Raw genomic sequence first — 15,088 nt, 5'->3', positions numbered from 1 at the left:
CTAGATGTATGTGACTTATGCATAGTATTGTGTAATTTTAAATATAGTAAATTAATCAACTATATTAAATATTATTGTATTTAATATTTGCTAAAGTACGGTTCATAAACTCTATAGTATCTAGAAATTATAGAATTCCATTCATATAATTCTCAAAACTTCTTTTATTATTCATGTGGGACACATTCCACTCCATCCTATATTTCAAAGCACAATATGTGCCCTGGTTTCAAAATTATTCCCATGAGTGTTTAGTCAAACTTCAGGGAAATTTCCCTTCTTCCTGAAGACGTGCACCATACCGTAAATCAGATCACTATCTACTAGATTTGTTTTTGCTGCTTGGGCTCCATCAAAAATGACTTTCAGTTTGGAAATTCCATGTAGGTCTTAACAGTAAAATGGCCCCACATTATTTATAATTGGCATATGATGGCCAAAGTTTCAAGACAACAATAAGACTACAGTGACTAATTTTGAATTTGCCAAATTCCCAAAAATCAGGGTAAATTTACGTAAAATGATACAGAATTAGACAGCATGACTGACTCCTCAAACATGAGTCCTCAATTCTATCTACAAAAAAAAAAAACACTGTCTCAGTGATTTGTATCCATATAATGGAAGTCAATGGAGGCCAACGTTAAGGGTTACCGACTTTCTTCAAAATATCCTCTTTAGTGTTCTGCATAAAAAAGAAAACCATACAGACAACCATCTCTCTTTCGCTCAACAGGTAGTGGTCTAGCTTTTGTTGAAACCAGTAACTTTGTATTGGCACCTATTGTGTTATTGCTCCTGTATGACATATCGCTTATTGCTCCCTAAACTCTTTGTAAGTCTGTTTGGAAAAAAGCGTCTGCTAAATGACTAAATGTTATTGTAAATGAATGGCATGAGGGTGCGTAAATAATGAGAGAATGTTCATGTTTGGTTGAACTAATGCCCGTTTCACATCGTACGCGTGAGCACCACATTTTGTTCGGCGCACATGTTAACAGATGAGAGAATTCATACCGCATATCACAGAGCAAAAGCGGCACGTAAGCAGCAGTGCAACGATCATTTCGTTGCAAAGTACACAACAGCACATTTAAATGATTTATAAAACACGTATATCTCTATTTGCGGTGCAAAAATTGCATATGAATGAGTAGCAAACGATCGCATTACCCTGTCAGTGTATTCTCTGAACCCCACTGTCATTATAACCTTCTGGAAAAACATATAAAACTACATAAATATTAGGGGTGGTAATCGTTTGGTCCCTTACGATTTGATTCAGAATCGATTCTTAGGGTCACGGCTCGAGTTTGAATCGATTCTTGATGTACTAATTAGCATTTTTAAGATGTAAGATGTCATAGCGTCAGGTTTGAGTCAGACTAGTGTTGGTACTTTGGCTTCTGCTCTTAGAACTGTCACATATTGTTTTTTAATACAACTGAGTGTCCAGTAAGGTCATCATCATTGATGTATTCTGCTGTCAGATATTAAAACAAGTCTGCATAACAGTAATTAAACGTGACTCATTAGCACTGTATGTTAAACGACAGTCACTTCCACGCATTGTCACATCGTCTAACAAAATCATCATACACATACATTAAAAGAGCAGCTATTTTAGCAATATTAGTGTATTAGTGCCTTGCAGAGCACCCAGCGCGTCCGTCTGGCTAACAAACTGTGAATATTTACAGAAGTATGTTCATGTTCTTAAGTCTAAACAGTGTTTTGCACTTACTGACAAGTCAGCTGCAGTATAGAATGCGCAGTTTCTCCCTGCCGCTCACTCACTGCACGGAGCAGATGCAGAGAAAGACCATCCTAAAATGTATTCTGTTTATCTTGCAGTTTAGTCCAACAGGGCTGAATGTATTCGAATTTCTCTCTTTCTCTAATGCTTCTATATGCTTCGCTATGCTTGCGCGTGAGGTGTGCACTCCGGGTGCTGCACCACTCTTGCAGTTGACTTCCGCCTTTATTATTCCAAAGACGTCACGTTATTACATTTAGTAATGTTTAAAAATATATCTTTTATCTGAATTTTTCTCACTATATGCTTATATTGCGAATGTATGAGAGTAAAGTGATCGCATCACAAGTCGGTCACTCTCTCCTATGGTGAGTTAACCCTTTAGTGACTTCATAACCTTCAAAGCACAAAGGCTTTGATAACTTGTACTACGTGGATCTAAACAAGCATTAAACAGGCGGATATTACAAATCATAGTTATGCAATCTACTTAAAAAGCGCTTTAATGAAGTTCTGGAAGATATTTTGCTCATTGATCTATTACGTAACATAATGCGAAATTGCATTGTTGTACTGTGGTACCCAGGCAGTGCACGGTGCCGCTTGTGTGAAAGGACAATCTGCTCAGCGTGAGGTGTGAAACGGGCGTAACCCTTTAACCAAGTTTATCAGTTCCTCCATTTTGTACCTTAAACCTAATGTTTTGTGCAAATATCCCCAGAGGACAACACTTTTGACATCATCCTGTAACCAACTATTTCAGATTTTAAGATATGCAGTGGCTTCCACTAGTACTTGGCAAACGCATGACGATCAACGCAAGACAACATCAGACAGCAACATATTATTAAATGGCTAAAATGACAAGTCAAAACAAACATGCCTTAGATGTTAAAGTGAGAATATGAGTAAAGGGAAGTGCTCGAGACAGGCAGCTCGTATGACTGGTTTTTGTGATGTAAGCTTAGACTCCACAACATTGTCAGAGCTTCGAATATGATGTTAAACTCAAATCCATCTTTCACTGTAGCATCAGAAGCCTGTGTTCGCATCGCTACAGTCATTATTGTTGTCAATCATTCATGTTACGTAGAGTGTTAAAAGTTGATTTATATTTTAACTATCATGTATGACACCTCGAATATGAACATTTGTATGGCATTCATAGGTTTCCAAGATAAACGTATATTTTGATGACAAACACATCTTCACACGTTTTACTACTACACCCAAACATCTTTTATCTACATTTCCTCTAGACAAACCCAGAAACAAACCACGTAAACGGATTCGTATCACACAGAAGATCTATACAGTTTGAATACAGTGTCTGATTGGACCGGCAGCAGTTGCTAAGGAGGAAAAGATTGGTTGTGGTTATAGTTCAGAAGAAGTTGCCGTGGTGATAAGTAACCTGTAGAGGACTCTGTCAGCGCCACACAAAGACGCACACTCAGCACTAACATAAAAACTGCTTTGAAGCTGTCGCACAGCCTGTCGGTTTCAATGTTCGTCCAACCATTATAGCATGATCTCAGATAAGAACACTGCAAACAAGCATACAAAACAATTTCACATACATAATACATGAGAGTTAAACAATAAATTCATGATGTATCTGGGGTGACAATATAAAATCGAGCAACATCATAGCACAGTGATCTGAATGTACATTTTATTTGCCATAAAGATCATGTCATTAGACTAATTCTTCTGTCATCTAGCATGTGAGTATTAAAAACAGATATGAATATAATAGCGCCACTAAATATTCATTTATACAAGACAATGTTTCATGTCCAACTAAAAACCAAAGATGTCACTGGAATACAGGTACTAGTGGACACTATCAAATAACTAATGACATTGTGGTTTACAGTAAGTATGGTACCATAAGGTATTGCCAGATGTTTAGTCTATGAATTCATGTCCCAAAGGTGCTTACAATGATCCTACAATGAGTCACAGCCTGAGACATCTGGACCAATATAAATGAACAGCAGGTGGAATATCCCTGTTATCCACACACACACACAAACACAGGATTACAATTTGACCTTCGAGTTTAGTAGAGGTCTCACTTATTAAAGGAGTTCACCTCAAATTCCTTCAAACTTCATCCAGCGCTTGGCCTGCCTTTACATGATAACCTCAAGTGAGAGAGGAAGTGAAGGAGGCAGAGGAGGAATATAATTCTTCATTTATTGCCCATTTTAAGAGTTGTTGTGGTTTATAATGGAGGCATGCTGTTGTTCGCCTGACTCTGCATTCTGAACAAGAGGACTTATCGCCACTGCTGACTTGCCTGCTGATGGATGGATGTATAACAACAGGCCAAAAAGTTCCTACATGCACTGTCTGAGGAGGACTTGCATTTCTTCTCAAACAATTAAAGGGGTACTCTTCTGTCATGAATGACTCCCCTACCCCATAGTTCCTTAGAAGCTCAATTACTTTATAATCCTTTTGCATCTGTTCTGCTGCCTATATCTGGGTTGAGAACGTAGTTATTTTCACACTGGTACTGAAGAAACACTCTCCCACACATGACAGAAAATAAAGATTCATCTTTCGAGGTTTAGTTTCGGAAAAATTCCCACGTTACAGATGATCCTTTTCCCCACATAGCCCACATGCATCTGCACAAGAATCAAAAAGCTATACATCATTCTTCCTTTACAGTTTATATCTGCACAACATTTGTTGAATATTAAAAGTATTCTGATGTCAATCGCCCCAGCTGCACAGGCAAGTTTTTCCACCCATGAATTCAAGACTTTCAGTTTATTCCCGGTTGGATCGTAAGAGGCTTATAGGTCACTGGATCACTCTATACTTTGGAAGTATAGTGAGTCAATGTCTTTACTAAATACACTATACAGCCTTGATTTAATGTGCGCACAATTTTTAGCAGATTAAGCCAAACTACTTGATATGTTTACACATTTGTTAAATGTCTATAATGTAAACCATTGTAACCCTAATTTCAAATGACCTTAGCTCCAGGAATTTTCTGAACGGGAAGGGAGGATATCTAGAGATACCAGAAGAAGTTGACAAAAGACAAACAACATTTCAACCTAAAAATTATCATTTTTAACCTTTTTATGCAATTCACTTCATTGTCAACTTATTGACAAAATTAATGTCTTAAATACAAACAGTCCATGTAGACTCTCAATCAATACAAAGAGGTTATAAGAATGAATGACTATGCAAGGCTTGGGTGTCATGTTGTGTCAAGTAATTTTAAATGTTTTTAGATGTTTTGGAGTAAAGCTATTAATATCCATCTTTTGCACTATATAAAATGAATGACCATTACGTTCCCATACACTAACTCCCATTAAGAGTTGTAAGCTATAAGCACGTAATGGGATTCGAGTGGTCTTCAAGTGTCTGATCTTCTCCAAGGATATCAGGGTTCAAAACAGATTATGACATGTGCGGATACAGACACACATGTAGCGTTCGAGGGGGTTATTTTTGTCTCCCTGGACTCATTCCATAAACAGTAAAGTATTCATTTTAATGCCTACGGACTCTAAGAGCAAGCTTGGAGAAACAGGGGATCAGACCTTCACTTCCTGTTAGTTTAAACCCATGTGAGACCTAGCAGAGCTATAAACTCATATAACTAGCTAGACAATATATTGTTCTGTATGACACATAACGAGCAAAAGTCTGTTCTGAATATATAATGTCTGACCCACAGATCAGCAGCATTCCATGTTTTCTGAATACATACACATATTCCCATCCTCGGCATCAGGTCCACAGGGGTTTCTAAAATCCTTAGCTGTTGTGACCTTTTCTTGAGGTTCTGCAGGTCACTGTGAGAACAACAAGCGGGATAATTATGCATGAAGACACACTAGCGTGTTCTGAATTTAACAGCAACTCTGTGCGTCTTGTTCCTACCATATTTGGGTCTGTGTGTCAACAAGAGAAACAGCGCAGACCGTTCAGCAGGTCGATGTCTTCTTCCATCAAAAGATTTATACAAATGTATCTATATATCTATAGCTGTGAAGGTCTGCCCGTCATGTAGGCATTATATTTGGACTGTATGTTTGTGACAGTTGACACAGTTGTCTGTAAAGTAGGCTGGTGTAAGCAGATTAACTCAGAGAGCAGACTGACAAGGTGTAAGTGATCAGTCACAACAATTGACAATACATATACAATGTTCTGCTTTTGAAAACGTTACACTTCTGGGTGTTTGCCAAACAAAACAGACAAAATGACAACCGCATATACGTGTTTGCCTATTATGATAGGTGTGTTCTTGTGGTGGCTTTGGTTTATCTGTGGAGCCGGTGTGTGAATGTTTCTTGGAAGCGAGTGAGTCACCCAGAGCAGATGCTCCTTCTGTCCTGTCCTGACAGAATAATAACACTTCTCTCACTCGGAGCATAATGATACACTCCAGAAATACACGCCGTACTATAATGCACAGCCTACCCAGGAATTACATGGCACACTGGGCCAAATACAGCTCAGCTATGCATTTCTGACATGCACTGAACTTTGATGCATGTTGGAGATGAGGTTCAACATATGCCGCTATGGCAACCCTATAATGACAATCAGCTTAAACGCAAGCGATGGCAACTTTGTAAGTTAAATTTGCAAAGTACCTTGGAAACACATTTTGCTTATCAATCGATGTAGATACAAATGTAAGCCGTTTATTTGAATGGCATGGCACATTTTCTTTGTGAAATATCTAGATGTTGCTAAATGTTCTTACATTATGTAACAGCCCACAAAGTTTTTCAAAGGTGTGACTACAACCATTTGATGAGCATGAAGCAACAGGTGACTTATTAACCTGCAAAGTTTTTTCCTGAAATCAAAAACAATTCCAGTAAATCAAACTACACGTCTCTCTTGGGCCTACATATCAGAATTAACAAATTTGCCAAAAAAATACGGGTGGACATCAGATGCCATGTCATCACATGTTTCAAGTGTGATTCAATGGGTTTCATGTGAGCATTCACACAAGATTCACCAAAATTGACTATGAGAAATTCATGCAGCTTTTCTATAGGGATGCACCGAAATGAAAATTCTTGGCCGGAGCCAAATAAAAATGAAACATTTGGCCGAAGTCAGAATACCGAACATAGCTTATTTTTAAATTAGCCAATTTTTTCACTATTGCATAAACTGAATGGTCAAAATTCATTTTATGATTTGTCTTGCTTTTTAATATAATACAACATAACTTGAAATAAAGTTGAGCAAAACAAGTAGGCTAAATGAAAACAAAAAAAGCTCTCTCTTCTTGAATAGCATATATTAGGCCTATGACTGACTGCTAAAAGAATGCACAGTATTCTGTACCCCTACAACAAAGGACGTCATTAAAAAGTGTCATCCAACATCATAAGCTAAAAATATGAATAAACGGAAACTGTAATAGGCTACATATTGCAAAATGAAAAAAATCATCCATGCAAGCAATTCTGACTGACAACCATTTCAGTTCATGTCTCTCCTCCAAACTCCGCCAACAAAAGCTAACTGTTCTCACAGAAGGTGCACTCGTGGCCGGGATGCACAGAACATACTTTGAAAAGTTGTTTAGTACATGGAGTTGTGTGCACGCAACCACTGTATGATGTCAAAGGATGTAGTGAACAGCGTGGCTCCTGTCAGACCACCTGCTCCAGTCTGAAGTACACAAGTTACCGGTGAGGACGCTTTCGTTCAGAGATTTATTCCGGCACGGCAAGTTCTGTGCTGTATCTTTCTCTGACACTTTTGAAATGCTCCACAAACTGCTGCCATGTTTGCTGCATTAATAAAGCGTGGTTCTCTCTACGCTAGTTGCTGCTTGATCATATCACACGTCGTGTTTGGTAAAATGTATTTGCCCATTTCACTTTTACAGAATATTTTCAGGTGCCGAACACACGGCTTCATCGGACACACACGCCTGACTGGAAGTTAACTTCTGGTTAACAATAAAAAAATATATTTTATATTTAATTTATATTTATATGGATTTATATGATTATTTCATTGTTTATTATTTTACATTTAATTAAAAGAACTTAACCGTTATTGATGCTTTGTAGAGGTCTATTTTCCAAAAATCCTTTTTATCAAATTCTCAAACAAACGAATTACTCCGTAACAGTTAATTTGGAGTCAAATGTTGGTTTGTAGATATAACTACAATTTTATTTTCCACAAACAAAACTTAATAGTAACCTATTCTAAAAAATATAGAGATGTTTGTCTCTGCTTCCCAATGACATCATCATCAAGAGTCCCATACTTGGAGAGGTTGGGAATTCGTTTGCCTACTCAGTCAGAAAACAGACTCGTTTTGCGTGTGTGGGTGGTCAGCCAATCCACACTCGGCAAACAGAGTTATGCTATAAGGAAGGCATGCTAGAGAGAGACGAATGGGTGGATGCTCTGAAAGAGGTGGAGAACGAGAGAGAGAGATTAAGATTTAATGACAAAACCATCCTCAAAAATCTCTTTTGGCAAGAATGCGCGGCACTGCATGGTAACCGCCCCACTCCACAATTCAAGATAACAGTGTTTAAGAGGGAAAAGGAAGCAAATGAAAAGTGTAGTTTCACACTCAAGAATACCTTTGTCAATCAAATTGTTCACTTTTAATGTGTCTATGCTACATGTGTTTGTTAAAGTGTTTGTGTTTAACTGCATTGCTAAGTATTCTTCAATACTGTTATACTTCTCAATTCCGAAGCTCTGTAGTGTTAGCAGCTTCCTGTTTATCCACCAGATAACTGACAACTGAAGTCACACAGCCAGAGGACAAGCCCCAGGCTGTCTTTACAAAGCTGGCTTTTCTCAAACAGAGCAAACCGTTTGCTATCTTAAGCACTGTTGTATGATTAACAAACAAATAACTCCTATGATCCAGTTATTTGAATGAATAAGTCACACTGGTGAACTCTTGAACAATTGGTTTGAATCACTCAAGCAAATAATTTTAATAAACAGTGCAGTTACAGGATTCACATTTGACTAGCTTGCTGAACTGTCAGTCATCATGTCTGCACAAAGTTCATCATGTCTGCACAAAGTTCATCATGTCTGCACAAAGTTGTGGGATTTACAGAGTTGTGAATATTGACTGATTGTATATGCAACGATTTCATATCAACATCTGAACTTTTTAGAATAAATGGCATTACTACAAAAACAGTAAAAGTGTTTTGCTAAGCATGTAGATCAGACCTTCAGACAGAACTTGTTTGGAAATTTCGCTAAACTTCGTAGCTGCTCAGAGCAGAGGCGAGTCTGATAAAACGATCTGTGTTAAAATGTATACCACCTACTGTGGAAACACACTGCAATCGGACAAATGAACCGTTGCTAATAACATGCTACACAAACTACAGTGGGGGCCTTGTGTGCAAGTGTTGTGTGTCTAAACATAGAGGACAGAGTGTATTATTAGTCTATGTAAAGATCCTACAAAAGTGAGATATTTAAGTCTCCAGAAACCACTGCCGTAGGAGCCAGCTTAGGAGAATTGTGCAATTATTAAAAGGTATGTGTGAATATAAGAGGACCATCCATCATTCAGGAAAGTCACGTTACCATTTACTGCTTTCAGAGTATAGTATGATGACCAAGTGCAGAAGAGCAAAGAATCCTCTCCAACCTCCTACACAGCTCCAGATACTCATTTCAATATGTGCTTCCTCTGAAACTAGAGGTGTGACCAACAGGAAGAAAAACTAATGCATTATATGCTTTTCCTATGTGGAAGGGAAAGCATTATAAAAGATAAAAGGTTATAAAGATGCTGGAAGCTAAACTACAGCCATTTCTGAGAAACAGAAACACACAATATAACCGCAACACAAAATGTAGCACAAGTACCAGATTGTGTGCACTTAAAATGAACAGCCTTTAGTATTTGTATGGGTTCTGTGTGTTGTCTCGAAGAGCAAGTTAGGTCATTAAGCTCTGAAATAAAGCCAGCGGCAGCATTCAAATTATAGTTGGTGTGATGATTCATTCATTTTAGCCAGTAAAAGTCGAATGGTGCTAAAGGTGTGCCTATTTTCAGAACGGTCAGACAATTTTTCCTCTGCGGGGAGGACGTGCATTTCTTTGGGGAAAGGAAATGAAAAAGAAAATAATCGGAGAGGGTGTGTAGATAGAAAGGGGAAGGAAAAAATGCATGTGCATTGGTTTCTACCCATCGCCTAGCTACAATACTGAAATAACATCTTACACGACCCTGGTTTTAGCCTGGCCCGGTTGGGAAAGCAGCTTAAACAGACTAAGACAAGCATAACAGTTAAAGATATACTTAAAGACAATAAAAGAGAATAAATGATGACAAAAGGTTTTTGGGTCAACTATCCCTTTACGCTAGGTTTAAGTTCTATCAACAAGTTATCTCCAGAATCATATTACACATTTGAGACCGTTTGGATGAGCAACCATAAGAATGACTGATGTGAATAAGCAAACTAGCAATATTAAAACATTGCAAAAGTAAATATTAACATTAAAATTAATCACAATCAAATTGGATTGAAAACTGCAGCGACTGTTTCTTTAAAGGTCCAGTATACGAACGCATCTACCGGTGAGGTTGAGAACTGCAACCAACAGCAAGCGCATCTCTCTTTCTCTTCATTCGGTGGTATTATGTTTTTAAGTTCTGCATTAATCTTTTCATGGCTGTGTAAATAATGATGCCCCTGCGTCACCGTTATCATTAATTCAGTGTGATGCGCGACTGCACATGATCGCTCTTCTGTGTTTCTGATGTCTGTGATCACACTCAAAATGACTCGCGCATGCAGTGGCGTAACTCTCATTCATAAAGTTGTAATTGTGAATGATCCTCGGGTCTGTCAGTGATAGTAAACAGCAAAGTTTTCAGTACTATCTCATGCGATAGATGACGTCCCTGCTGACATCCTATTTATGTTTTCAATTAGCCTAATATGATAGCCCATTTCATACATTGTCCGACTTTTAGGTATTTTGTGAAACAGATAATTATTACCAAGACATTATTAGATGGCTAAAAGTAAATAGATTAATGATTTAAAATGAATGACTGGCGTTGTTGTTATTATTAGGGCCTATTTTTATAATTTCCATCTACATACGTTATTTACTTAATAAAAATAAACCAAATAAATGCATCATAAATAACAAATCTTTTTAAAGTAGTTTCCTAAATAACTTGGTTCTTTCTAAACTGATCCTTAACCTCGACTTAATGTCATACTGTCATTCGTGAATTAAAGTCCTTCAACTGGTTTTTGAATTGGTGTTTTCACCTCATCTGGGATCACGGACTCAAAAAGGTTGGTGACCACCGTTCTAAGGTAATAAAAACATAACCTTTTATCAAGTAAGGTCTTAATACATCTCTGCACACACAGTTATGTATATTGTATTGAATGTCTGTCAATACGCCCTCCAAAAAGTAACTCTGCCTCTTTTAAAACATCTTACAAACAACAAAGACGGCCTGACTGCCAGCACACACGTTTGCTTATCAATTGCGTGTTTTTTGTTGATCAAATCATTACCTAAATTAGGCTCCTTCGTGTCGGTCCAACTCGGCACAAAGGACAGATTGTGTGTCCCATGGCGTTCACAAGCCTGTTAGATTTCCGAAAGTGTTCCCACAGCCAGAAAGTACAACTGCTGGTGCAGCTGCCTCAAGGTTTGTCACAATATTCGCAGCATAGCAATGAAGTGACACTAAGATTGAAAGAATGAGGATATTTTGAGAATTCTTTTGCTTCCGACACAAAAAAAGGATCTGAATGTAGGACAAGCTCCTCAGACCGTCTAAAATGGTCCCGGTGGGTTTATTCTGTGGGTAGGCTCCTCTCTCATGTGATCAACTGACAGTACATATCATATCACAGTATACATTTGCCATTTCACATCAAAATGCTTATTTTTTTACACTCATCAGTTCCACCTTAATATTTAGATTGAATATCTACTTCAAAGGCTATGTTACCAGAGCCTGCATTCCCTTCCATAGGAAACAATCTGAGGGATTAGGCTGTGGAGGATTAGCTCCATGGGATATTCTCTAAACTAAAGCAACAGAGTAGCCATAAGCAAGGATGGGAATGGAGAAAAGAAAGGCATCCAAGCAATAACACAAAGTGCTGAGGTCTAGATATACAACATATCCTATCTAGAGGAGAACCCAAACACATCTGCTCCCGCCACACGGGTCTGACTTTACCAACTACGTTTGCTTGAACCAAATACGAGCACTTTCCGCTATGTGTTCTTCAGTATTAACATCCGAGATAACGCCATTCTTCTGTCAAATCTCTTAGACACAAACAGCAAACAAAGCTTTCTTTGTCATCAAACCCCAAGACTGAGCTCACTCCCGTCCCCTCCATGCCAAGGGCTCTGAGCAAGTCTATCACATTGATTTGCAAGGCACAGAAAAATATGAATTGCCAACATTACAGGGACTATGCATTGAGCCTTGTCAAGTATCTTCAATTAAGCAAACGCAGTCATTTTGTACTGGCATCATACTTTGCTCTTCAATGTATATTCCGCTGTGCAAACACTTGCGGTTTCTACCCACGCAACGATTAAAATAACAACCCATGTAGTCAATAAAGGTTTGTATATAGGACGAGCACGTCATTAAAATGATTGAATAAGCAATGAAAGTACATACATGTCTGTCGCCGGGGTTGGTCTCATCGATGTCTAAATCCAAATCCGAGTCAATCCGCAAGCGAGCTGATACTTTCAAAGGAAATGAACGTAAATGATTTCCCCGCGAAACAACGCGCAATGTAGCGCAAAGTATCCTCGATATATCGTGCAGACGCGAGCCGTGTGTCACTTTCTCCCTCTGAAGGCAAGGCTGTAGGCTTGGTCCTGTCGTTATCTCGCAAGGGGTGTGGACAAAACTCATGCAAATGAAAAGACGTCCATCCCCAGCGTGCCCACTTCACACCCCGGTGGCCCGCGTGGAGTATCGAGAAAAGCCGATCCCTATTTCATATAAGGGGGATGGGGTGACTAGGCAAGGTAAGGACATTATAGGCCAGTATCAGGTAAGAGAAGGGATTTATGACATCTGTATATATTAACTGTACACTACACACCCACGTAAGACTTTTAAATACACTTCATTCACGCATTCCAAACAGAGGGGGAAGGGACAATGGGAGGGACAAAGATTTTCCTGGACTCATTCAGTGAAACCCATATATTTGAATTACACCCCCATCTTCGACAGCATCATCACCACCAACAGGAAAAAGATGCTTGGGGCTGTGGATGCACACCTGAGACGTCATACAACAAATATAAGTCATCATTCTGACTGAAGCACGCAGAGCAATGTGCAAAGTGTATATTGTAATTGAACATGTAACTAAGAGATCAGAATTGTCATTATAAAACTACAAAAACCTGTTTATAGCCCAACATTGTGTAGCATCAATGAGCAATACAGCTATGGGTTAAGTTTTAGGCTACAATGCTGTGGCAGAACAACAGGCTATAGATGCAGATACATGAATTTAGTTGTTTTACTTGTAGTCAATATGTCTCATGAACAGCTGAATGAAAATTGTAAAAAGCGCTATATAAATAAAGTTGAGTTGAGTAGATAGAAACTGTGCAAGGACAGAGAATTAGAAATAGTGATTATTCTGGGTCTAGGATATACTTAAGGGCAATGTTTAAACCACTGGCACAGCCAGTGACACTAGGAATCTAGTCTACCTCAGCAAACCAAGAGCTGCCATTATTCAGAAGATTTTTGAATTAAAAAAGTTATGTTTAGAGTCATGTGAGTTCAGTTTAATACTGTCTGTCATCATATTGTCAAATTGGGGTTTATAAGAAATGTGTTTGACAATGCTACCGGCACACACATTACCTTAAAGAGAAAGATTTGAGCATCATTCATCACAATGTCATTCAAAACATGTATGACTTGTGGAACACAAAAGAAGATATTTTAAGAAATGTCTTAATGGTTTCATGTCCATACGATTGAAGTCAGGTTGATATAAGAACTTTTATCTTTGCTTGAACTATCCCTTTAAAGGACATGGGTAGAGTACTGCACATGGCTTTGTACTGTACATAAGTCAACCCAAAAGATCTATCCAAGAGCTGAAATACTGAAGATGCGACACGTGTTGTAGCTAAAGTCACCATCAAGCCCCAGAGGATTTGTGACTGATCTCATAGGCTTGCAGAGTTGTTGCTGCGGCAACGCCAAAATGATGTCATGTGTTTGAAAAGGGTGAACGTGGCCACCTGCCAGCAAAAGATATGCCCAGATCCTGAAGAGAAAGATCAATGGAGTCTGCCCATAACCCTGTCTTTACCCCTCCCTTTTGCCCCCTATTCAAACCCATCCAGCCATTATCTCGTCCATTCTAAATTTCCTTCTTTAAATCACTGCAGCACGCACCCCCACATCTATTTACCCCCACTGTGGGTTAGCCCGGGAGAGTGCACCACAATGTACCCACAGCCCAGGGCTAAATCATAGGACCTAAATGATGTACTTACGCTACAGAATGCAAAGTGAAATCCAGGCCATGTGCTGACAGAACAAAACGTGTGAGAGCTCCTCATCAGATTGACTTTAATGGTCTGCGTCTTACACAAGAACACTTGTGTGTGTGACATAAAAATCTATATTCAGTCATCAATTTTTCATGTTTATAACTGGAATGAAATGAGGATGAAAGTGGTTTGCAATGACCAAGGTGTGAATAAATGATAAAGGAATCGTAATTTTGATATTGAGACAACTCCAAAATCCTTGTTCAACAATTTTTTTATAAAGCATGTTTTCACACATGCTCCTCCTCTTCCTGTGTTGATGTACTGGTCATATCAGTGTTTAGCATCATAATGGTTACTTGCTGTTGTTTTTATGCCAATCCTAGAACCCAAACCCCTGTCCCATCTCCACCTCCATGCTCATTGACCTCTGAACCCATGAGCATGCAACCTGCCTGTCAGACTCCCTGTGGGAACGTCCACAGTTTTAAGTTGAGGCAGTACTTGATCGTCACTTTCTGTCATAATTCCTGTTCTACCTCTTATTTTATTGGCTTCCCAAATACATTTTTTGGATGTTGCAATGGTATAGAGAATATGAAGCTGACGTCACACCCTATGTTGCACTTGGGATGAATAAACTATACTGCTATTATTGTTCAAATATGTACAGTTACTTGTTTTGTTTGATATAAGGAGAAATCAAAAGAACAACGGGCTTTTCCTGAACGGCTCTGCGTATTGCTATTACCTACCATAGTAATATTTCCTAATCAAATA

At 38.6% G+C, this 15,088-nt stretch overlaps 1 protein-coding gene across 3 annotated transcripts in view; it reads right to left on the bottom strand.

The window, feature by feature from the left end:
- The window catches only part of ripor1 (RHO family interacting cell polarization regulator 1), a 52,962-nt gene that overhangs the window by 30,206 nt on the left and 7,668 nt on the right, over window positions 1-15,088 (bottom strand). The window contains exon 1 of one of the 3 annotated variants that reach the window (XM_056766033.1): window positions 12,450-12,655. The exons of the other annotated variants lie outside the window; for them this stretch is intronic. The gene's annotated coding sequence lies outside the window, so the exon portion shown is untranslated. Of the gene's footprint in view, window positions 1-12,449; window positions 12,656-15,088 lie in introns of those variants that run through there. 3 annotated transcript variants of the gene reach the window in all.

This window comes from Triplophysa dalaica, chromosome 14 (assembly GCF_015846415.1).
Source record: "Triplophysa dalaica isolate WHDGS20190420 chromosome 14, ASM1584641v1, whole genome shotgun sequence".
Classification (NCBI taxonomy): domain Eukaryota; kingdom Metazoa; phylum Chordata; class Actinopteri; order Cypriniformes; family Nemacheilidae; genus Triplophysa; species Triplophysa dalaica.
This window is presented reverse-complemented; position numbering and strand designations above follow the sequence as displayed.